Genomic DNA, 25,171 nt, shown 5'->3' with positions numbered 1-25,171 from the left:
AAGACGCGCCCCGAGGAGCGTCATGCCACAGGTCACTACTCGGTCTGACTGAGCGCCTCCAGGAGAGAGGCCCAAGCAAGACGCGCCCCGAGGAGTGTCTTGACACTTGTTAACACTGGGTCTGACTGAGGGCCTCCATGAGAGAAGCCTAAGCAAGACGTGCCCCGAGGAGTGTCTTGCCACATGTCAACACTGGGTCTGACAGAGGGCCTCCAGGAGAGAGGCCCAAGCAAGACGCGCCCCGAGGAGCATCTTGCCATATGTCACCACTGGGTCTGACTGAGCGCCTCCAGGAGAGAGGCCCAAGCAAGACGCGCCCCTAGGAGCGTCTTGCCACATGTCAACACTGGGTCTGACAGAGGGCCTCCAGGAGAGAGGCCCAAGCAAGACGCGCCCCGAGGAGTGTCTTGCCACATGTCAACACTGGGTCTGACAGAGGGCCTCCAGGAGAGAGGCCCAAGCAATACGCGCCCTGAGGAGCGTCTTGCCATATGTCACCACTGGGTCTGACTGAGCACCTCCAGGAGAGAGGCCCAAGCAAGACGCCTCCCGAGGAGCGTCTTGACAAATGTCAACACTGGGTCTGACTTAGCGCCTCCAGGAGAGAGGCCCAAGCAAGAAGCGCCCCGAGGAGCGTCTTGCCACATGTCAACAATGGGTCTGACTGAGCGCCTCCAGGAGAGAGGCCCAAGAAAGACGTGCCCCGAGGAGCGTCTTGACACTTGTCAACACTGGGTCTGAATGAGGGCCTCCAGGAGAGAAGCCCAAGCAAGACGCGCCCCGAGGAGTGTCTTGCCACATGTCAACACTGGGTCTGACAGAGGGCCTCCAGGAGAGAGGCCCACGCAACACGCGCCCCGAGGAGCGTCTTGCCATATGTCACCACTGGGTCTGACTGAGCGCCTCCAGGAGAGAGGCCCAAGCAAGACGCGCACCGAGGAGCGTCTTGCCACATGTCAACACTGGGTCTGACTGAGGGCCTCCAGGAGAGAGGCCATAGCAATACGCGCCCCGAGGAGTGTCTTGCCACATGTCACCACTGGGTCTGACTGAGCGCCTCCAGGAGAGAGGCCCAAGCAAGACGCGCCCCGAGGAGCGTCTTGCCACATGTCAGCACTCGGTCTGACTGAGCGCCTCCAGGAGAGAGGCCCAAGCAAGACGCGCCCCTAGGAGCGTCTTGCCGGATGTCAACACTGTGTCTGACTGAGCGCCTCCAGGAGAGAGGCCCAAGCAAGACGCGCCCCGAGGAGCGTCTTGCCACATGTCAACACTGGGTCTGACAGAGGGCCTCCAGGAGAGAGGCCCAAGTAAGACGCGCCCCGAGGAGCGTCTTGCCACATGTCAACACTGGGTCTGACTGAGCGCCTCCAGGAGAGAGGCCCAAGCAAGACGCGCACCGAGGAGCGTCTTGCCACATGTCAGCACTCGGTCTGACTGAGCGCCTCCAGGAGAGAGGCCCAAGCAAGACGCGCCCCGAGGAGTGTCTTGCCACATGTCAACACTGGGTCTGACTGAGCGCCTCCAGGAGAGAGGCCCAAGTAAGACGCGCCCCGAGGAGCGTCTTGCCACATGTCAACACTGGGTCTGACTGAGCGCCTCCAGAAGAGAGGCCCAAGCAAGACGCGCACCGAGGAGCGTCTTGCCACATGTCAGCACTCGGTCTGACTGAGCGCCTCCAGGAGAGAGGCCCAAGCAAGACGCGCCCCTTGGAGCGTCTTGCCACATGTCAACACTGGGTCTGACAGAGGTCCTCCAGGAGAGAGGCCCAACCAAGACGCGCCCCGAGGAGCATCTTGCCACATGTCAACACTGGGTCTGACTGAGCGCCTCCAGGAGAGAGGCCCAAGCAAGAAGCGCCCCGAGGAGCGTCTTGCCACATGTCAACAATGGGTCTGTCTGAGGGCTTCCAGGAGAGAAGCCCAAGCAAGACGCGCCCAGAGGAGCGTCTTGCCACATGTCAACAATGGGTCTGACTGAGCGCCTCCAGGAATGAGGCCCAAGCAAGACGCGCCCCGAGGAGCGTCTTGACACTTGTCAACACTGGGTCTGACTGAGGGCCTCCATGAGAGAGGCCCAAGCAAGACGCGCCCCGAGGAGCGTCTTGCCACATGTCAACACTGGGTCTGACAGAGGGCCTCCAGGAGAGAGGCCCAAGCAAGACGCGCCCCGAGGAGTGTCTTGCCACATGTCAACACTGGGTCTGACTTAGCGCCTCCAGGAGAGAGGCCCAAGCAAGACACGCCCCGAGGAGCGTCTTGACACATGTCAACACTGGGTCTGACTGAGGGCCTCAATGAGAGAAGCCCAAGCAAGACGCGCCCCGAGGAGCGTCTTGCCACATGTCAACACTGGGTCTGACAGAGGGCCTCCAGGAGAGAGGCCCAAGCAATACGTGCCCCGAGGAGCGTCTTGCCACATGTCACCACTGGGTCTGACTGAGCGCCTCCAGGAGAGAGGCCCAAGTAAGACGCGCCGCGAGGAGCGTCTTGCCACCTGTCACCACTGGGTCTGACTGAGCGCCTCCAGGAGAGAGGCCCAAGCAACACGCGCCCCGAGGAGCGTCTTGCCACATGTCAACACTGGGTTTGACTGAGCGCCTCCAGGAGAGAGGCCCAAGCAAGACGTGCCCCGAGGAGCGTCTTGCCACATGTCAACACTGGGTCTGACTGAGCGCCTCCAGGAGAGAGGCCCAAGCAAGACGCGCCCCGAGGAGTGTCTTGTTACATGTCAACACTGGGTCTGACAGAGGGCCTCCAGGAGAGAGGCCCAAGTAAGACGCGCCCTGAGGAGCGTCTTGCCACATGTCAACACTGGGTCTGACTGAGCGCCTCCAGGAGAGAGGCCCAAGCAAGACGCGCACCGAGGAGCGTCTTGCCACATGTCAGCACTCGGTCTGACTGAGCGCCTCCAGGAGAGAGGCCCAAGCAAGACGCGCCCCGAGGAGTGTCTTGCCACATGTCAACACTGGGTCTGACTGAGCGCCTCCAGGAGAGAGGCCCAAGTAAGACGCGCCCCGAGGAGCGTCTTGCCACATGTCAACACTGGGTCTGACTGAGCGCCTCCAGGAGAGAGGCCCAAGCAAGACGCGCACCGAGGAGCGTCTTGCCACATGTCAGCACTCGGTCTGACTGAGCGCCTCCAGGAGAGAGGCCCAAGCAAGACGCGCCCCTTGGAGCGTCTTGCCACATGTCAACACTGGGTCTGACAGAGGTCCTCCAGGAGAGAGGCCCATCCAAGACGCGCCCCGAGGAGCATCTTGCCACATGTCAACACTGGGTCTGACTGAGGGCTTCCAGGAGAGAAGCCCAAGCAAGACGCGCCCAGAGGAGCGTCTTGCCACATGTCAACAATGGGTCTGACTGAGCGCCTCCAGGAATGAGGCCCAAGCAAGACGCGCCCCGAGGAGCGTCTTGACACTTGTCAACACTGGGTCTGACTGAGGGCCTCCATGAGAAAGGCCCAAGCAAGACGCGCCCCGAGGAGCGTCTTGCCACATGTCAACACTGGGTCTGACAGAGGGCCTCCAGGAGAGAGGCCCAAGCAAGACGCGCCCCGAGGAGTGTCTTGCCACATGTCAACACTGGGTCTGACTTAGCGCCTCCAGGAGAGAGGCCCAAGCAAGACACGCCCCGAGGAGCGTCTTGACACATGTCAACACTGGGTCTGACTGAGGGCCTCAATGAGAGAAGCCCAAGCAAGACGCGCCCCGAGGAGCGTCTTGCCACATGTCAACACTGGGTCTGACAGAGGGCCTCCAGGAGAGAGGCCCAAGCAATACGTGCCCCGAGGAGCGTCTTGCCACATGTCACCACTGGGTCTGACTGAGCGCCTCCAGGAGAGAGGCCCAAGCAAGACGCGCCGCGAGGAGCGTCTTGCCACCTGTCACCACTGGGTCTGACTGAGTGCCTCCAGGAGAGAGGCCCAAGCAAGACGCGCCCCGAGGAGCGTCTTGCCACATGTCAACACTGGGTTTGACTGAGCGCCTCCAGGAGAGAGGCCCAAGCAAGACGTGCCCCGAGGAGCGTCTTGCCACATGTCAACACTGGGTCTGACTGAGCGCCTCCAGGAGAGAGGCCCAAGCAAGAAGCGCCCTGAGGAGCGTCTTGCCTCTTGTCAACAATGGGTCTGACTGAGGGCCTCCAGGAGAGAAGCCCAAGCAAGACGCGCCCCGAGGAGCGTCTTGCCACATGTCAACAATGGGTCTGACTGAGTGCCTCCAGGAGAGAGGGCCAAGCAAGACGCGCCCCGAGGAGCGTCTTGACACTTGTCAACACTGGGTCTGACTGAGGGCCTCCATGAGAGAGGCCCAAGCAAGACACGCCCCGAGGAGCGTCTTGCCACATGTCAACACTGGGTCTGACAGAGGGCCTCCAGGAGAGAGGCCCAAGCAGGACTCGCCCCGAGGAGTGTCTTGCCACATGTCACCACTGGGTCTGACTGAGCGCCTCTAGGAGAGAGGCCCAAGCAAGACGCGCCCCGAGGAGTGTCATGCCACATGTCACTACTCGGTTTGACTGAGCGCCTCCAGGAGAGAGGCCCAAGCAAGACGCGCCCCGAGGAGCGTCTTGCCACGTGTCAACACTGGGTCTGATTGAGGGCCTCCAGGAGAGAGGCCCAAGGAAGACGTGCCCCGAGGAGCGTCTTGCCACATGTCAACACTGGGTCTGACAGAGGGCCTCCAGGAGAGAGGCCCAAGCAAGACACGCCCCGAGGAGCGTCTTGCCACATGTCAGCACTCGGTCTGACTGAGCGCCTCCAGGAGAGAGGCCCAAGCAAGACGCGCCCCGAGGAGCGTCTTGCCACATGTCAACACTGGGTCTGACTGAGCGCCTCCAGGAGAGAGGCCCAAGCAAGACGCGCCCCGAGTAGCGTCTTGCCACTTGTCAACACTGGGTCTGATTGAGGGCCTCCAGGAGAGAGGCCCAAGCAAGACGTGCCCCGAGGAGCGTCTTGACACTTGTCAACACTGGGTCTGAATGAGGGCCTCCAGGAGAGAAGCCCAAGCAAGACGCGCCCCGAGGAGTGTCTTGCCACATGTCAACACTGGGTCTGACAGAGGGCCTCCAGGAGAGAGGCCCACGCAACACGCGCCCCGAGGAGCGTCTTGCCATATGTCACCACTGGGTCTGACTGAGCGCCTCCAGGAGAGAGGCCCAAGCAAGACGCGCACCGAGGAGCGTCTTGCCACATGTCAACACTGGGTCTGACAGAGGGCCTCCAGGAGAGAGGCCCAAGCAAGACGCGCCCCGAGGAGTGTCTTGCCACATGTCACCACTGGGTCTGACAGAGGGCCTCCAGGAGAGAGGCCCAAGCAATACGCGCCCCGAGGAGCGTCTTGCCATATGTCACCACTGGGTCTGACTGAGCGCCTCCAGGAGAGAGGCCCAAGCAAGACGCGCCCCGAGGAGCGTCTTGCCACATGTCATCACTCGGTCTGACTGAGCGCCTCCAGGAGAGAGGCCCAAGCAAGACGCGCCCCTAGGAGCGTCTTGCCACATGTCAACACTGGGTCTGACTGAGCGCCTCCAGGAGAGTGGCCCAAGCAAGATGCGCCCCGAGGAGTGTCTTGCCACATGTCAACACTGGGTCTGACAGAGGGCCTCCAGGAGAGAGGCCCAAGCAACACGCGCCCCGAGGAGCGTCTTGCCATATGTCACCACTGGGTCTGACTGAGCGCCTCCAGGAGAGAGGCCCAAGCAAGACGCGCCCCTAGGAGCGTCTTGCCACATGTCAACACTGGGTCTGACAGCGGGCCTCCAGGAGAGAGGCCCAAGCAAGACGCGCCCCGAGGAGTGTCTTGCCACCTGTCAACACTGGGTCTGACTGAGGGCCTCCAGGAGAGAGGCCCAAGCAATACGCGCCCCGAGGAGTGTCTTGCCACATGTCACCACTGGGTCTGACTGAGCGCCTCCAGGAGAGAGGCCCAAGCAAGACGCGCCCCGAGGAGCGTCTTGCCACATGTCAGCACTCGGTCTGACTGAGCGCCTCCAGGAGAGAGGCCCAAGCAAAACGCGCCCCTAGGAGCGTCTTGCCGCATGTCAACACTGGGTCTGACTGAGCGCCTCCAGGAGAGAGGCCCAAGCAAGACGCGCCCCGAGGAGCGTCTTGCCACATGTCAACACTGGGTCTGACAGAGGGCCTCCAGGAGAGAGGCCCATGCAATACGTGCCCCGAGGAGTGTCTAGCCACATGTTACCACTGGGTCTGACTGAGCGCCTCCAGGAGAGAGGCCCAAGCAAGACGCGCCCCGAGGAGTGTCTTGTTACATGTCAACACTGGGTCTGACAGAGGGCCTCCAGGAGAGAGGCCCAAGTAAGACGCGCCCCGAGGAGCGTCTTGCCACATGTCAACACTGGGTCTGACTGAGCGCCTCCAGGAGAGAGGCCCAAGCAAGACGCGCACCGAGGAGCGTCTTGCCACATGTCAGCACTCGGTCTGACTGAGCGCCTCCAGGAGAGAGGCCCAAGCAAGACGCGCCCCGAGGAGTGTCTTGCCACATGTCAACACTGGGTCTGACTGAGCGCCTCCAGGAGAAAGGCCCAAGTAAGACGCGCCCCGAGGAGCGTCTTGCCACATGTCAACACTGGGTCTGACTGAGCGCCTCCAGGAGAGAGGCCCAAGCAAGACGCGCACCGAGGAGCGTCTTGCCACATGTCAGCACTCGGTCTGACTGAGCGCCTCCAGGAGAGAGGCCCAAGCAAGACGCGCCCCTTGGAGCGTCTTGCCACATGTCAACACTGGGTCTGACAGAGGTCCTCCAGGAGAGAGGCCCAACCAAGACACGCCCCGAGGAGCATCTTGCCACATGTCAACACTGGGTCTGACTGAGCGCCTCCAGGAGAGAGGCCCAAGCAAGAAGCGCCCCGAGGAGCGTCTTGCCACATGTCAACAATGGGTCTGTCTGAGGGCTTCCAGGAGAGAAGCCCAAGCAAGACGCGCCCAGAGGAGCGTCTTGCCACATGTCAACAATGGGTCTGACTGAGCGCCTCCAGGAATGAGGCCCAAGCAAGACGCGCCCCGAGGAGCGTCTTGACACTTGTCAACACTGGGTCTGACTGAGGGCCTCCATGAGAGAGGCCCAAGCAAGACGCGCCCCGAGGAGCGTCTTGCCACATGTCAACACTGGGTCTGACAGAGGGCCTCCAGGAGAGAGGCCCAAGCAAGACGCGCCCCGAGGAGTGTCTTGCCACATGTCAACACTGGGTCTGACTTAGCGCCTCCAGGAGAGAGGCCCAAGCAAGACACGCCCCAAGGAGCGTCTTGACACATGTCAACACTGGGTCTGACTGAGGGCCTCAATGAGAGAAGCCCAAGCAAGACGCGCCCCGAGGAGCGTCTTGCCACATGTCAACACTGGGTCTGACAGAGGGCCTCCAGGAGAGAGGCCCAAGCAATACGTGCCCCGAGGAGCGTCTTGCCACATGTCACCACTGGGTCTGACTGAGCGCCTCCAGGAGAGAGGCCCAAGTAAGACGCGCCGCGAGGAGCGTCTTGCCACCTGTCACCACTGGGTCTGACTGAGCGCCTCCAGGAGAGAGGCCCAAGCAAGACGCGCCCCTAGGAGCGTCTTGCCACATGTCAACACTGGGTCTGACTGAGTGCCTCCAGGAGAGAGGCCCAAGCAAGACGTGCCCCGAGGAGCGTCTTGCCACAAGTCAACACTGGGTCTGACTGAGCGCCTCCAGGAGAGAGGCCCAAGCAAGACGCGCCCCGAGGAGTGTCTTGTTACATGTCAACACTGGGTCTGACTGAGCGCCTCCAGGAGAGAGGCCCAAGCAAGACGCGCACCGAGGAGCGTCTTGCCACATGTCAGCACTCGGTCTGACTGAGCGCCTCCAGGAGAGAGGCCCAAGCAAGACGCGCCCCGAGGAGTGTCTTGCCACATGTCAACACTGGGTCTGACTGAGCGCCTCCAGGAGAGAGGCCCAAGTAAGACGCGCCCCGAGGAGCGTCTTGCCACATGTCAACACTGGGTCTGACTGAGCGCCTCCAGGAGAGAGGCCCAAGCAAGACGCGCACCGAGGAGCGTCTTGCCACATGTCAGCACTCGGTCTGACTGAGCGCCTCCAGGAGAGAGGCCCAAGCAAGACGCGCCCCTTGGAGCGTCTTGCCACATGTCAACACTGGGTCTGACAGAGGTCCTCCAGGAGAGAGGCCCAACCAAGACGCGCCCCGAGGAGCATCTTGCCACATGTCAACACTGGGTCTGACTGAGGGCTTCCAGGAGAGAAGCCCAAGCAAGACGCGCCCAGAGGAGCGTCTTGCCACATGTCAACAATGGGTCTGACTGAGCGCCTCCAGGAATGAGGCCCAAGCAAGACGCGCCCAGAGGAGCGTCTTGACACTGGTCAACACTGGGTCTGACTGAGGGCCTCCATGAGAGAGGCCCAAGCAAGACGCGCCCCGAGGAGCGTCTTGCCACATGTCAACACTGGGTCTGACAGAGGGCCTCCAGGAGAGAGGCCCAAGCAAGACGCGCCCCGAGGAGTGTCTTGCCACATGTCAACACTGGGTCTGACTTAGCGCCTCCAGGAGAGAGGCCCAAGCAAGACACGCCCCGAGGAGCGTCTTGACACATGTCAACACTGGGTCTGACTGAGGGCCTCAATGAGAGAAGCCCAAGCAAGACGCGCCCCGAGGAGCGTCTTGCCACATGTCAACACTGGGTCTGACAGAGGGCCTCCAGGAGAGAGGCCCAAGCAATACGTGCCCCGAGGAGCGTCTTGCCACATGTCACCACTGGGTCTGACTGAGCGCCTCCAGGAGAGAGGCCCAAGCAAGACGCGCCGCGAGGAGCGTCTTGCCACCTGTCACCACTGGGTCTGACTGAGCGCCTCCAGGAGAGAGGCCCAAGCAAGACGCGCCCCGAGGAGCGTCTTGCCACATGTCAACACTGGGTTTGACTGAGCGCCTCCAGGAGAGAGGCCCAAGCAAGACGTGCCCCGAGGAGCGTCTTGCCACATGTCAACACTGGGTCTGACTGAGCGCCTCCAGGAGAGAGGCCCAAGCAAGAAGCGCCCCGAGGAGTGTCTTGCCTCTTGTCAACAATGGGTCTGACTGAGGGCCTCCAGGAGAGAAGCCCAAGCAAGACGCGCCCCGAGGAGCGTCTTGCCACATGTCAACAATGGGTCTGACTGAGTGCCTCCAGGAGAGAGGGCCAAGCAAGACGCGCCCCGAGGAGCGTCTTGACACTTGTCAACACTGGGTCTGACTGAGGGCCTCCATGAGAGAGGCCCAAGCAAGACACGCCCCGAGGAGCGTCTTGCCACATGTCAACACTGGGTCTGACAGAGGGCCTCCAGGAGAGAGGCCCAAGCAAGACTCGCCCCGAGGAGCGTCTTGCCACATGTCACCACTGGGTCTGACTGAGCGCCTCTAGGAGAGAGGCCCAAGCAAGACGCGCCCCGAGGAGTGTCATGCCACATGTCACTACTCGGTTTGACTGAGCGCCTCCAGGAGAGAGGCCCAAGCAAGACGCGCCCCGAGGAGCGTCTTGCCACGTGTCAACACTGGGTCTGATTGAGGGCCTCCAGGAGAGAGGCCCAAGGAAGACGTGCCCCGAGGAGCGTCTTGCCACATGTCAACACTGGGTCTGACAGAGGGCCTCCAGGAGAGAGGCCCAAGCAAGACACGCCCCGAGGAGCGTCTTGCCACATGTCAACACTGGGTCTGACAGAGGGCCTCCAGGAGAGAGGCCCAAGCAAGACGCGCTCCGGGGAGCGTCTTGCCACATGTCACCACTGGGTCTGACTGAGCGCCTCTAGGAGAGAGGCCCAAGCAAGACGCGCCCCGAGGAGCGTCATGCCACATGTCACTACTCGGTCTGACTGAGCGCCTCCAGGAGAGAGGCCCAAGCAAGACGCGCCCCGAGGAGTGTCTTGCCACATGTCAACACTGGGTCTGACTGAGCGCCTCCAGGAGAGAGGCCCAAGTAAGACGCGCCCCGAGGAGCGTCTTGCCACATGTCAACACTGGGTCTGACTGAGCGCCTCCAGGAGAGAGGCCCAAGCAAGACGCGCACCGAGGAGCGTCTTGCCACATGTCAGCACTCGGTCTGACTGAGCACCTCCAGGAGAGAGGCCCAAGCAAGACGCGCCCCTTGGAGCGTCTTGCCACATGTCAACACTGGGTGTGACAGAGGGCCTCGAGGAGAAAGGCCCAACCAAGACGCGCCCCGAGGAGCGTCTTGCCACATGTCAACACTGGGTCTGACTGAGCGCCTCCAGGAGAGAGGCCCAAGCAAGACGTGCCCCGAGGAGCATCTTGCCACATGTCAACACTGGGTCTGACTGAGCGCCTCCAGGAGAGAGGCCCAAGCAAGAAGCGCCCCGAGGAGCGTCTTGCCACATGTCAACAATGGGTCTGTCTGAGGGCCTCCAGGAGAGAAGCCCAAGCAAGACGCGCCCCGAGGAGCGTCTTGCCACATGTCAACAATGGGTCTGACTGAGCGCCTCCAGGAATGAGGCCCAAGCAAGACGCGCCCCGAGGAGCGTCTTGACACTTGTCAACACTGGGTCTGACTGAGGGCCTCCATGAGAGAGGCCCAAGCAAGACGTGCCCCGAGGAGCGTCTTGCCACATGTCAACACTGGGTCTGACAGAGGGCCTCCAGGAGAGAGGCCCAAGCAAGACGCGCCCCGAGGAGTGTCTTGCCACATGTCAACACTGGGTCTGACTGAGCGCCTCAAGGAGAGAGGCCCAAGCAAGACACGCCCCGAGGAGCTTCTTGACACATGTCAACACTGGGTCTGACTGAGGGCCTCAATGAGAGAAGCCCAAGCAAGACGCGCCCCGAGGAGCGTCGTGCCACATGTCAACACTGGGTCTGACAGAGGGCCTCCAGGAGAGAGGCCCAAGCAAAACGTGCCCCGAGGAGCGTCTTGCCACATGTCACCACTGGGTCTGACTGAGCGCCTCCAGGAGAGAGGCCCAAGGAAGACGCGCCGCGAGGAGCGTCTTGCCACATGTCACCACTGGGTCTGACTGAGCGCCTCCAGGAGAGAGGCCCAAGCAAGACGCGCCCCGAGGAGCGTCTTGCCACATGTCAACACTGGGTTTGACTGAGCGCCTCCAGGAGAGAGGCCCAAGCAAGACGTGCCCCGAGGAGCTTCTTGCCACATGTCAACACTGGGTCTGACTGAGTGCCTCCAGGAGAGAGGCCCAAGCAAGAAGCGCCCCGAGGAGCGTCTTGCCTCTTGTCAACAATGGGTCTGACTGAGGGCCTCCAGGAGAGAAAACCAAGCAAGACGCGCCCCGAGGAGCGTCTTGCCACATGTCAACAATGGGTCTGACTGAGTGCCTCCAGGAGAGAGGCCCAAGCAAGACGCGCCCCGAGGAGTGTCTTGACACTTGTCAACACTGGGTCTGAATGAGGGCCTCCATGAGAGAGGCCCAAGCAAGACACGCCCCGAGGAGCGTCTTGCCACATGTCAACACTGGGTCTGACAGAGGGCCTCCAGGAGAGAGGCCCAAGCAAGACTCGCCCCGAGGAGTGTCTTGCCACATGTCACCACTGGGTCTGACTGAGCGCCTCTAGGAGAGAGGCCCAAGCAAGACGCGCCCCAAGGAGCGTCATGTCACTACTCGGTTTGACTGAGCACCTCCAGGAGAGAGGCCCAAGCAAGACGCGCCCCGAGGAGCGTCTTACCACGTGTCAACACTGGGTCTGATTGAGGGCCTCCAGGAGAGAGGCCCAAGGAAGACGCGCCCCGAGGAGCGTCTTGCCACATGTCAACACTGGGTCTGACAGAGGGCCTCCAGGAGAGAGGCCCAAGCAAGACGCGCCCCGAGGAGCGTCTTGCCAAATGTCAGCACTCGGTCTGACTGAGCGCCTCCAGGAGAGAGGCCCAAGCAAGACGCGCCCCGAGGAGCGTCTTGCCACATGTCAACACTGGGTCTGACTGAGCGCCTCCAGGAGAGAGGCCCAAGCAAGAAGCGCCCCGAGGAGCGTCTTGCCACATGTCAACAATGGGTCTGTCTGAGGGCCTCCAGGAGAGAAGCCCAAGCAAGACGCGCCCCGAGGAGCGTCTTGCCACATGTCAACAATGGGTCTGACTGAGCGCCTCCAGGAATGAGGCCAAAGCAAGACGCGCCCTGAGGAGCGTCTTGACACTTGTCAACACTGGGTCTGACTGAGGGCCTCCATGAGAGAGGCCCAAGCAAGACGCGCCCCGAGGAGCGTCTTGCCACATGTCAACACTGGGTCTGACTGAGCGCCTCCAGGAGAGAGGCCCAAGCAAGACACGCCCCGAGGAGCGTCTTGACACATGTCAACACTGGGTCTGACTGAGGGCCTCAATGAGAGAAGCCCAAGCAAGACGCGCCCCGAGGAGCGTCTTGCCACATGTCAACACTGGGTCTGACAGAGGGCCTCCAGGAGAGAGGCCCAAGCAATACGTGCCCCGAGGAGCGTCTTGCCACATGTCACCACTGGGTCTGACTGAGCGCCTCAAGGAGAGAGGCCCAAGTAAGACGTGCCGCGAGGAGCGTCTTGCCACCTGTCACCACTGGGTCTGACTGAGCGCCTCCAGGAGAGAGGCCCAAGCAAGACGCGCCCCGAGGAGCGTCTTGCCACATGTCAACACTGGGTTTGACTGAGCGCCTCAGGGAGAGAGGCCCAAGCAAGACGTGCCCCGAGGAGCGTCTTGCCACATGTCAACACTGGGTCTGACTGAGCGCCTCCAGGAGAGAGGCCCAAGCAAGAAGCGCCCCGAGGAGCGTCTTGCCTCTTGTCAACAATGGGTCTGACTGAGGGCCTCCAGGAGAGAAGCCCAAGCAAGACGCGCCCCGAGGAGCGTCTTGCCACATGTCAACAATGGGTCTGACTGAGTGCCTCCAGGAGAGAGGGCCAAGCAAGACGCGCCCCGAGGAGCGTCTTGACACTTGTCAACACTGGGTCTGACTGAGGGCCTCCATGAGAGAGGCCCAAGCAAGACACGCCCCGAGGAGCGTCTTGCCACATGTCAACACTGGGTCTGACAGAGGGCCTCCAGGAGAGAGGCCCAAGCAAGACTCGCCCCGAGGAGTGTCTTGCCACATGTCACCACTGGGTCTGACTGAGCGCCTCTAGGAGAGAGGCCCAAGCAAGACGCGCCCCGAGGAGTGTCATGCCACATGTCACTACTCGGTTTGACTGAGCGCCTCCAGGAGAGAGGCCCAAGCAAGACGCGCCCCGAGGAGCGTCTTGCCACGTGTCAACACTGGGTCTGATTGAGGGCCTCCAGGAGAGAGGCCCAAGGAAGATGTGCCCCGAGGAGCGTCTTGCCACATGTCAACACTGGGTCTGACTGAGCGCCTCCAGGAGAGAGGCCCAAGCAAGACGCGCCCCGAGGAGCGTCTTGCCACATGTCAACACTGGGTCTGACTGAGCGCCTCCAGGAGAGAGGCCCAAGTAAGACGCGCCCCGAGGAGCGTCTTGCCACATGTCAACACTGGGTCTGACTGAGCGCCTCCAGGAGAGAGGCCCAAGCAAGACGCGCCCCGAGGAGCGTCTTGCCACGTGTCAACACTGGGTCTGATTGAGGGCCTCCAGGAGAGAGGCCCAAGGAAGACGTGCCCCGAGGAGCGTCTTGCCACATGTCACCACTGGGTCTGACTGAGCGCCTCCAGGAGAGAGGCCCAAGCAAGACGCGCCCCGAGGAGCGTCTTGCCACATGTCAGCACTCGGTCTGACTGAGCGCCTCCAGGAGAGAGGCCCAAGCAAGACGCGCCCCGAGGAGCGTCTTGCCACATGTCACCACTGGGTCTGACTGAGAGCCTCCAGGAGAGAGGCCCAAGCAAGACGCGCCCCGAGGAGGGTCTTGCCACATGTCAACACTGGGTCTGACTGAGCGCCTCCAGGAGAGAGGCCCAAGCAAGACGCGCACCGAGGAGCGTCTTGCCACATGTCAACACTGGGTCTGACAGAGGCCCTCCAGGAGAGAGGCCCAAGCAAGACGCGCCCCGAGGAGTGTCCTGCCACATGTCACCACTGGGTCTGACTGAGCGCCTCTAGGAGAGAGGCCCAAGCAAGACGCGCCCCGAGGAGCGTCATGCCACATGTCACTACTCGGTCTGACTGAGCGCCTCCAGGAGAGAGGCCCAAGCAAGACGCGCCCCGAGGAGTGTCTTGCCACATGTCAACACTGGGTCTGACTGAGCGCCTCCAGGAGAGAGGCCCAAGTAAGACGCGCCCCGAGGAGCGTCTTGCCACATGTCAACACTGGGTCTGACTGAGCGCCTCCAGGAGAGAGGCCCAAGCAAGACGCGCACCGAGGAGCGTCTTGCCACATGTCAGCACTCGGTCTGACTGAGCGCCTCCAGGAGAGAGGCCCAAGCAAGACGCGCCCCTTGGAGCGTCTTGCCACATGTCAACACTGGGTGTGACAGAGGGCCTCCAGGAGAAAGGCCCAACCAAGACGCGCCCCGAGGAGCGTCTTGCCACATGTCAACACTGGGTCTGACTGAGCGCCTCCAGGAGAGAGGCCCAAGCAAGACGTGCCCCGAGGAGCATCTTGCCACATGTCAACACTGGGTCTGACTGAGCGCCTCCAGGAGAGAGGCCCAAGCAAGAAGCGCCCCGAGGAGCGTCTTGCCACATGTCAACAATGGGTCTGTCTGAGGGCCTCCAGGAGAGAAGCCCAAGCAAGACGCGCCCCGAGGAGCGTCTTGCCACATGTCAACAATGGGTCTGACTGAGCGCCTCCAGGAATGAGGCCCAAGCAAGACGCGCCCCGAGGAGCGTCTTGACACTTGTCAACACTGGGTCTGACTGAGGGCCTCCATGAGAGAGGCCCAAGCAAGACGTGCCCCGAGGAGCGTCTTGCCACATGTCAACACTGGGTCTGACAGAGGGCCTCCAGGAGAGAGGCCCAAGCAAGACGCGCCCCGAGGAGTGTCTTGCCACATGTCAACACTGGGTCTGACTGAGCGCCTCAAGGAGAGAGGCCCAAGCAAGACACGCCCCGAGGAGCGTCTTGACACATGTCAACACTGGGTCTGACTGAGGGCCTCAATGAGAGAAGCCCAAGCAAAACGCGCCCCGAGGAGCGTCGTGCCACATGTCAACACTGGGTCTGACAGAGGGCCTCCAGGAGAGAGGCCCAAGCAAAACGTGCCCCGAGGAGCGTCTTGCCACATGTCACCACTGGGTCTGACTGAGCGCCTCCAGGAGAGAGGCCCAAGCAAGACGCTCCCCGAGGAGCGTCTTGACACATGTCAACACTGGGTTTGACTGAGCGCCTCCAGGAGAGAGGCCCAAGCAAGACGTGCCCCGAGGAGCTTCTTGCCACATGTCAACACTGGGTCTGACTGAGTGCCTCCAGGAGAGAGGCCCAAGCAAGAAGCGCCCCGAGGAGCGTCTTGCCTCTTGTCAACAATGGGTCTGACTGAGGGCCTCCAGGAGAGAAAACCAAGCAAGCCGCGCCCCGAGGAGCGTCTTGCCACATGTCAACAATGGGTCTGACTGAGTGCCTCCAGGAGAGAGGCCCAAGCAAGACGCGCCCCGAGGAGCGTCTTGACACTTGTCAACACTGGGTCTGACTGAGGGCCTCCATGAGAGAGGCCCAAGCAAGACACGCCACGAGGAGCGTCTTGCCACATGTCAACACTGGGTCTGACAGAGGGCCTCCAGGAGAGAGGCCCAAGCAAGACTCGCCCCGAGGAGTGTCTTGCCACATGTCACCACTGGGTCTGACTGAGCGCCTCTAGGAGAGAGGCCCAAGCAAGACGCGCCCCAAGGAGCGTCATGTCACTACTCGGTTTGACTGAGCGCCTCCAGGAGAGAGGCCCAAGCAAGACGCGCCCCGAGGAGCGTCTTGCCACGTGTCAACACTGGGTCTGATTGAGGGCCTCCAGGAGAGAGGCCCAAGGAAGACGCGCCCCGAGGAGCGTCTTGCCAAATGTCAGCACTCGGTCTGACTGAGCGCCTCCAGGAGAGAGGCCCAAGCAAGACGCGCCCCGAGGAGCGTCTTGCCACATGTCAACACTGGGTCTGACTGAGCGCCTCCAGGAGAGAGGCCCAAGCAAGAAGCGCCCCGAGGAGCGTCTTGCCACATGTCAACAATGGGTCTGTCTGAGGGCCTCCAGGAGAGAAGCCCAAGCAAGACGCGCCCCGAGGAGCGTCTTGCCACATGTCAACAATGGGTCTGACTGAGCGCCTCCAGGAATGAGGCCCAAGCAAGACGCGCCCCGAGGAGCGTCTTGACACTTGTCAACACTGGGTCTGACTGAGGGCCTCCATGAGAGAGGCCCAAGCAAGACGCGCCCCGAGCAGCGTCTTGCCACATGTCAACACTGGGTCTGACAGAGGGCCTCCAGGAGAGAGGCCCAAGCAAGACGCGCCCCGAGGAGTGTCTTGCCACATGACAACACTGGGTCTGACTGAGCGCCTCCAGGAGAGAGGCCCATGTAAGACGCGCCCCGAGGAGCGTCTTGCCACATGTCAACACTGGGTCTGACTGAGCGCCTCCAGGAGAGAGGCCCAAGCAAGACGCGCCCCGAGGAGCGTCTTGACACTTGTCAACACTGGGTCTGACTGAGGGCCTCCATGAGAGAGGCCCAAGCAAGACGCGCCCAGAGAAGCGTCTTGCTACATGTCAACACTGGGTCTGACAGAGGGCCTCCAGGAGAGAGGCCCAAGCAAGACGCGCCCCGAGGAGTGTCTTGCCACATGTCACCACTGGGTCTGACTGAGCGCCTCTAGGAGAGAGGCCCAAGCAAGACGCGCCCCGAGGAGCGTCATGCCACATGTCACTACTCGGTCTGACTGAGCTCCTCCAGGAGAGAGGCCCAAGCAAGACGCGCCCCGAGGAGTGTCTTGCCACATGTCAACACTGGGTCTGACTGAGCGCCTCCAGGAGAGAGGCCCAAGTAAGACGCGCCCCGAGGAGCGTCTTGCCACATGTCAACACTGGGTCTGACTGAGCGCCTCCAGGAGAGAGGCCCAAGCAAGACGCGCACCGAGGAGCGTCTTGCCACATGTCAGCACTCGGTCTGACTGAGCGCCTCCAGGAGAGAGGCCCAAGCAAGACGCGCCCCTTGGAGCGTCTTGCCACATGTCAACACTGGGTGTGACAGAGGGCCTCCAGGAGAAAGGCCCAACCAAGACGCTCCCCGAGGAGCGTCTTGCCACATGTCAACACTGGGTCTGACTGAGCGCCTCCAGGAGAGAGGCCCAAGCAAGACGTGCCCCGAGGAGCATCTTGCCACATGTCAACACTGGGTCTGACTGAGCGCCTCCAGGAGAGAGGCCCAAGCAAGAAGCGCCCCGAGGAGCGTCTTGCCACATGTCAACAATGGGTCTGTCTGAGGGCCTCCAGGAGAGAAGCCCAAGCAAGACGCGCCCCGAGGAGCGTCTTGCCACATGTCAACAATGGGTCTGACTGAGCGCCTCCAGGAATGAGGCCCAAGCAAGACGCGCCCCGAGGAGCGTCTTGACACTTGTCAACACTGGGTCTGACTGAGGGCCTCCATGAGAGAGGCCCAAGCAAGACGTGCCCCGAGGAGCGTCTTGCCACATGTCAACACTGGGTCTGACAGAGGGCCTCCAGGAGAGAGGCCCAAGCAAGACGCGCCCCGAGGAGTGTCTTGCCACATGTCAACACTGGGTCTGACTGAGCGCCTCAAGGAGAGAGGCCCAAGCAAGACACGCCCCGAGGAGCTTCTTGACACATGTCAACACTGGGTCTGACTGAGGGCCTCAATGAGAGAAGCCCAAGCAAGACGCGCCCCGAGGAGCGTCGTGCCACATGTCAACACTGGGTCTGACAGAGGGCCTCCAGGAGAGAGGCCCAAGCAAAACGTGCCCCGAGGAGCGTCTTGCCACATGTCACCACTGGGTCTGACTGAGCGCCTCCAGGAGAGAGGCCCAAGGAAGACGCGCCGCGAGGAGCGTCTTGCCACATGTCACCACTGGGTCTGACTGAGCGCCTCCAGGAGAGAGGCCCAAGCAAGACGCGCCCCGAGGAGCGTCTTGCCACATGTCAACACTGGGTTTGACTGAGCGCCTCCAGGAGAGAGGCCCAAGCAAAACGTGCCCCGAGGAGCGTCTTGCCACATGTCACCACTGGGTCTGACTGAGCGCCTCCAGGAGAGAGGCCCAAGGAAGACGCGCCCCGAGGAGCGTCTTGCCACATGTCAACAATGGGTCTGACTGAGTGCCTCCAGGAGAGAGGCCCAAGCAAGACGCGCCCCGAGGAGCGTCTTGACACTTGTCAACACTGGGTCTGAATGAGGGCCTCCATGAGAGAGGCCCAAGCAAGACACGCCCCGAGGAGCGTCTTGCCACATGTCAAGCACTGGGTCTGACAGAGGGCCTCCAGGAGAGAGGCCCAAGCAAGACTCGCCCCGAGGAGTGTCTTGCCACATGTCACCACTGGGTCTGACTGAGCGCCTCTAGGAGAGAGGCCCAAGCAAGACGCGCCCCAAGGAGCGTCATGTCACTACTCGGTTTGACTGAGCGCCTCCAGGAGAGGCCCAAGCAAGACGCGCCCCGAGGAGCGTCTTACCACGTGTCAACACTGGGTCTGATTGAGGGCCTCCAGGAGAGAGGCCCAAGGAAGACGCGCCCCGAGGAGCGTCTTGCCACATGTCAACACTGGGTCTGACAGAGGGCCTCCAGGAGAGAGGCCCAAGCAAGACGCGCCCCGAGGAGCGTCTTGCCAAATGTCAGCACTCGGTCTGACTGAGCGCCTCCAGGAGAGAGGCCCAAGCAAGACGCGCCCCGAGGAGCGTCTTGCCACATGTCAACACTGGGTCTGACTGAGCGCCTCCAGGAGAGAGGCCCAAGCAAGAAGCGCCCCGAGGAGCGTCTTGCCACATGTCAACAATGGGTCTGTCTGAGGGCCTCCAGGAGAGAAGCCCAAGCAAGACGCGCCCCGAGGAGCGTCTTGCCACATGTCAACAATGGGTCTGACTGAGCGCCTCCAGGAATGAGGCCAAAGCAAGACGCGCCCTGAGGAGCGTCTTGACACTTGTCAACACTGGGTCTGACTGAGGGCCTCCATGAGAGAGGCCCAAGCAAGACGCGCCCCGAGGAGCGTCTTGCCACATGTCAACACTGGGTCTGACATAGGGCCTCCAGGAGAGAGGCCCAAGCAAGACGCGCCCCGAGGAGTGTCTTGCCACATGTCAACACTGGGTCTGACTGAGCGCCTCCAGGAGAGAGGCCCAAGCAAGACACGCCCCGAGGAGCGTCTTGACACATGTCAACACTGGGTCTGACTGAGGGCCTCAATGAGAGAAGCCCAAGCAAGACGCGCCCCGAGGAGCGTCTTGCCACATGTCAACACTGGGTCTGACAGAGGGCCTCCAGTAGAGAGGCCCAAGCAATACGTGCCCCGAGGAGCGTCTTGCCACATGTCACCACTGGGTCTGACTGAGCGCCTCCAGGAGAGAGGCCCAAGTAAGACGTGCCGCGAGGAGCGTCTTGCCACCTGTCACCACTGGGTCTGACTGAGCGCCTCCAGGAGAGAGGCCAAAGCAAGACGCGCCCCGAGGAGCGTCTTGCCACATGTCAACACTGGGTTTGACTGAGCGCCTCAGGGAGAGAGGCCCAAGCAAGACGTGCCCCGAGGAGCGTCTTGCCACATGTCAACACTGGGTCTGACTGAGCGCCTCCAGGAGAGAGGCCCAAGCAAGAAGCGCCCCGAGGAGCGTCTTGCCTCTTGTCAACAATGGGTCTGACTGAGGGCCTCCAGGAGAGAAGCCCAAGCAAGACGCGCCCCGAGGAGCGTCTTGCCACATGTCAACAATGGGTCTGACTGAGTGCCTCCAGGAGAGAGGGCCAAGCAAGACGCGCCCCGAGGAGCGTCTTGACACTTGTCAACACTGGGTCTGACTGAGGGCCTCCATGAGAGAGGCCCAAGCAAGACACGCCCCGAGGAGCGTCTTGCCACATGTCAACACTGGGTCTGACAGAGGGCCTCCAGGAGAGAGGCCCAAGCAAGACTCGCCCCGAGGAGTGTCTTGCCACATGTCACCACTGGGTCTGACTGAGCGCCTCTAGGAGAGAGGCCCAAGCAAGACGCGCCCCGAGGAGTGTCATGCCACATGTCACTACTCGGTTTGACTGAGCGCCCCCAGGAGAGAGGCCCAAGCAAGACGCGCCCCGAGGAGCGTCTTGCCACGTGTCAACACTAGGTCTGATTGAGGGCCTCCAGGAGAGAGGCCCAAGGAAGATGTGCCCCGAGGAGCGTCTTGCCACATGTCAACACTGGGTCTGACTGAGCGCCTCCAGGAGAGAGGCCCAAGCAAGACGCGCCCCGAGGAGCGTCTTGCCACATGTCAACACTGGGTCTGACTGAGCGCCTCCAGGAGAGAGGCCCAAGTAAGACGCGCCCCGAGGAGCGTCTTGCCACATGTCAACACTGGGTCTGACTGAGCGCCTCCAGGAGAGAGGCCCAAGCAAGACGCGCCCCGAGGAGCGTCTTGCCACGTGTCAACACTGGGTCTGATTGAGGGCCTCCAGGAGAGAGGCCCAAGGAAGACGTGCCCCGAGGAGCGTCTTGCCACATGTCACCACTGGGTCTGACTGAGCGCCTCCAGGAGAGAGGCCCAAGCAAGACGCGCCCCGAGGAGCGTCTTGCCACATGTCAGCACTCGGTCTGACTGAGCGCCTCCAGGAGAGAGGCCCAAGCAAGACGCGCCCCGAGGAGCGTCTTGCCACATGTCAACACTGGGTCTGACTGAGCGCCTCCAGGAGAGAGGCCCAAGCAAGATGCGCACCGAGGAGCGTCTTGCCACATGTCAACACTGGGTCTGACAGAGGCCCTCCAGGAGAGAGGCCCAAGCAAGACGCGCCCCGAGGAGTGTCCTGCCACATGTCACCACTGGGTCTGACTGAGCGCCTCTAGGAGAGAGGCCCAAGCAAGACGCGCCCCGAGGAGCGTCATGCCACATGTCACTACTCGGTCTGACTGAGCGCCTCCAGGAGAGAGGCCCAAGCAAGACGCGCCCCGAGGAGTGTCTTGCCACATGTCAACACTGGGTCTGACTGAGCGCCTCCAGGAGAGAGGCCCAAGTAAGACGCGCCCCGAGGAGCGTCTTGCCACATGTCAACACTGGGTCTGACTGAGCGCCTCCAGGAGAGAGGCCCAAGCAAGACGCGCACCGAGGAGCGTCTTGCCACATGTCAGCACTCGGTCTGACTGAGCGCCTCCAGGAGAGAGGCCCAAGCAAGACGCGCCCCTTGGAGCGTCTTGCCACATGTCAACACTGGGTGTGACAGAGGGCCTCCAGGAGAAAGGCCCAACCAAGACGCGCCCCGAGGAGCGTCTTGCCACATGTCAACACTGGGTCTGACTGAGCGCCTCCAGGAGAGAGGCCCAAGCAAGACGTGCCCCGAGGAGCATCTTGCCACATGTCAACACTGGGTCTGACTGAGCGCCTCCAGGAGAGAGGCCCAAGCAAGAAGCGCCCCGAGGAGCGTCTTGCCACATGTCAACAATGGGTCTGTCTGAGGGCCTCCAGGAGAGAAGCCCAAGCAAGACGCGCCCCGAGGAGCGTCTTGCCACATGTCAACAATGGGTCTGACTGAGCGCCTCCAGGAATGAGGCCCAAGCAAGACGCGCCCCGAGGAGCGTCTTGACACTTGTCAACACTGGGTCTGACTGAGGGCCTCCATGAGAGAGGCCCAAGCAAGACGTGCCCCGAGGAGCGTCTTGCCACATGTCAACACTGGGTCTGACAGAGGTTCTCCAGGAGAGAGGCCCAAGCAAGACGCGCCCCGAGGAGTGTCTTGCCACATGTCAACACTGGGTCTGACTGAGCGCCTCAAGGAGAGAGGCCCAAGCAAGACACGCCCCGAGGAGCGTCTTGACACATGTCAACACTGGGTCTGACTGAGGGCCTCAATGAGAGAAGCCCAAGCAAGACGCGCCCCGAGGAGCGTCGTGCCACATGTCAACACTGGGTCTGACAGAGGGCCTCCAGGAGAGAGGCCCAAGCAAAACGTGCCCCGAGGAGCGTCTTGCCACATGTCACCACTGGGTCTGACTGAGCGCCTCCAGGAGAGAGGCCCAAGTAAGACGCGCCGCGAGGAGCGTCTTGCCACATGTCACCACTGGGTCTGACTGAGCGCCTCCAGGAGAGAGGCCCAAGCAAGACGCGCCCCGAGGAGCGTCTTGCCACATGTCAACACTGGGTTTGACTGAGCGCCTCCAGGAGAGAGGCCCAAGCAAGACGTGCCCCGAGGAGCTTCTTGCCACATGTCAACACTGGGTCTGACTGAGTGCCTCCAGGAGAGAGGCCCAAGCAAGAAGCGCCCCGAGGAGCGTCTTGCCTCTTGTCAACAATGGGTCTGACTGAGGGCCTCCAGGAGAGAAAACCAAGCAAGCCGCGCCCCGAGGAGCGTCTTGCCACATGTCAACAATGGGTCTGACTGAGTGCCTCCAGGAGAGAGGCCCAAGCAAGACGCGCCCCGAGGAGCGTCTTGACACTTGTCAACACTGGGTCTGACTGAGGGCCTCCATGAGAGAGGCCCAAGCAAGACACGCCCCGAGGAGCGTCTTGCCATATGTCAACACTTGGTCTGACAGAGGGCCTCCAGGAGAGAGGCCCAAGCAAGACTCGCCCCGAGGAGTGTCTTGCCACATGTCACCACTGGGTCTGACTGAGCGCCTCTAGGAGAGAGGCCCAAGCAAGACGCGCCCCAAGGAGCGTCATGTCACTACTCGGTTTGACTGAGCGCCTCCAGGAGAGAGGCCCAAGCAAGACGCGCCCCGAGGAGCGTCTTGCCACGTGTCAACACTGGGTCTGATTGAGGGCCTCCAGGAGAGAGGCCCAAGGAAGACGCGCCCCGAGGAGCGTCTTGCCAAATGTCAGCACTCGGTCTGACTGAGCGCCTCCAGGAGAGAGGCCCAAGCAAGACGCGCCCCGAGGAGCGTCTTGCCACATGTCAACACTGGGTCTGACTGAGCGCCTCCAGGAGAGAGGCCCAAGCAAGAAGCGCCCCGAGGAGCGTCTTGCCACATGTCAACAATGGGTCTGTCTGAGGGCCTCCAGGAGAGAAGCCCAAGCAAGACGCGCCCCGAGGAGCGTCTTGCCACATGTCAACAATGGGTCTGACTGAGCGCCTCCAGGAATGAGGCCCAAGCAAGACGCGCCCCGAGGAGCGTCTTGACACTTGTCAACACTGGGTCTGACTGAGGGCCTCCATGAGAGAGGCCCAAGCAAGACGCGCCCCGAGCAGCGTCTTGCCACATGTCAACACTGGGTCTGACAGAGGGCCTCCAGGAGAGAGGCCCAAGCAAGACGCTCCCCGAGGAGTGTCTTGCCACATGTCAACACTGGGTCTGACTGAGCGCCTCCAGGAGAGAGGCCCAAGCAAGACACGCCCCGAGGAGCGTCTTGACACATGTCAACACTGGGTCTGACTGAGGGCCTCAATGAGAGAAGCCCAAGCAAGACGCGCCCCGAGGAGCGTCTTGCCACATGTCAACACTGGGTCTGACAGAGGGCCTCCAGGAGAGAGGCCCAAGCAATACGTGCCCCGAGGAGCGTCTTGCCACATGTCACCACTGGGTCTGACTGAGCGCCTCTCAGGAGAGAGGCCCAAGTAAGACACGCCGCGAGGAGCGTCTTGCCACCTGTCACCACTGGGTCTGACTGAGCGCCTCCAGGAGAGAAGCCCAAGCAAGACACGCCCCGAGGAGCGTCTTGCCACATGTCAACAATGGGTCTGACTGAGTGCCTCCAGGAGAGAGGGCCAAGCAAGACGCGCCCCGAGGAGCGTCTTGACACTTGTCAACACTGGGTCTGACTGAGGGCCTCCATGAGAGAGGCCCAAGCAAGACACGCCCCGAGGAGCGTCTTGCCACATGTCAACACTGGGTCTGACAGAGGGCCTCCAGGAGAGAGGCCCAAGCAAGAAGCGCCCCGAGGAGCGTCTTGCCTCTTGTCAACAATGGGTCTGACTGAGGGCCTCCAGGAGAGAAGCCTAAGCAAGACGCGCCCCGAGGAGTGTCTTGCCACATGTCACCACTGGGTCTGACTGAGCGCCTCTAGGAGAGAGGCCCAAGCAAGACGCGCCCCGAGGAGTGTCATGCCACATGTCACTACTCGGTTGGACTGAGAGCCTCCAGGAGAGAGGCCCAAGCAAGACGCGCCCCGAGGAGCGTCTTGCCACGTGTCAACACTGGGTCTGTTTGAGGGCCTCCAGGAGAGAGGCCCAAGGAAGACGTGCCCCGAGGAGCGTCTTGCCACATGTCAACACTGGGTCTGACTGAGCGCCTCCAGGAGAGAGGCCCAAGCAAGACGCGCCCCGAGGAGCGTCTTGCCACATGTCAACACTGGGTCTGACTGAGCGCCTCCAGGAGAGAGGCCCAAGTAAGACGCGCCCCGAGGAGCGTCTTGCCACATGTCAACACTGGGTCTGACTGAGCGCCTCCAGGAGAGAGGCCCAAGCAAGACGCGCCCCGAGGAGCGTCTTGCCACGTGTCAACACTGGGTCTGATTGAGGGCCTCCAGGAGAGAGGCCCAAGGAAGACGTGCCCCGAGGAGCGTCTTGCCACATGTCACCACTGGGTCTGACTGAGCGCCTCCAGGAGAGAGGCCCAAGCAAGACGCGCCCCGAGGAGCGTCTTGCCACATGTCAGCACTCGGTCTGACTGAGCGCCTCCAGGAGAGAGGCCCAAGCAAGACGCGCCCCGAGGAGCGTCTTGCCACATGTCACCACTGGGTCTGACTGAGAGCCTCCAGGAGAGAGGCCCAAGCAAGACGCGCCCCGAGGAGCGTCTTGCCACATGTCAACACTGGGTCTGACTGAGCGCCTCCAGGAGAGAGGCCCAAGGAAGACGCGCCCCGAGGAGCGTCTTGCCACATGTCAACACTGGGTCTGACTGAGCGCCTCCAGGAGAGAGGCCCAAGCAAGACGCGCCCCGAGGAGCGTCTTGACACTTGTCAACACTGGGTCTGACTGAGGGCGTCCATGAGAGAGGCCCAAGCAAGACGTGCCCAGAGAAGCGTCTTGCTACATGTCAACACTGGGTCTGACAGAGGGCCTCCAGGAGAGAGGCCCAAGCAAGACGCGCCCCGAGGAGTGTCTTGCCACATGTCACCACTGGGTCTGAATGAGCGCCTCTAGGAGAGAGGCCCAAGCAAGACGCGCCCCGAGGAGCGTCATGCCACATGTCACTACTCGGTCTGACTGAGCGCCTCCAGGAGAGAGGCCCAAGAAAGACGCGCACCGAGGAGTG

This window comes from Nothobranchius furzeri, chromosome 3 (assembly GCF_043380555.1).
Source record: "Nothobranchius furzeri strain GRZ-AD chromosome 3, NfurGRZ-RIMD1, whole genome shotgun sequence".
Classification (NCBI taxonomy): domain Eukaryota; kingdom Metazoa; phylum Chordata; class Actinopteri; order Cyprinodontiformes; family Nothobranchiidae; genus Nothobranchius; species Nothobranchius furzeri.
This window is presented reverse-complemented; position numbering follows the sequence as displayed.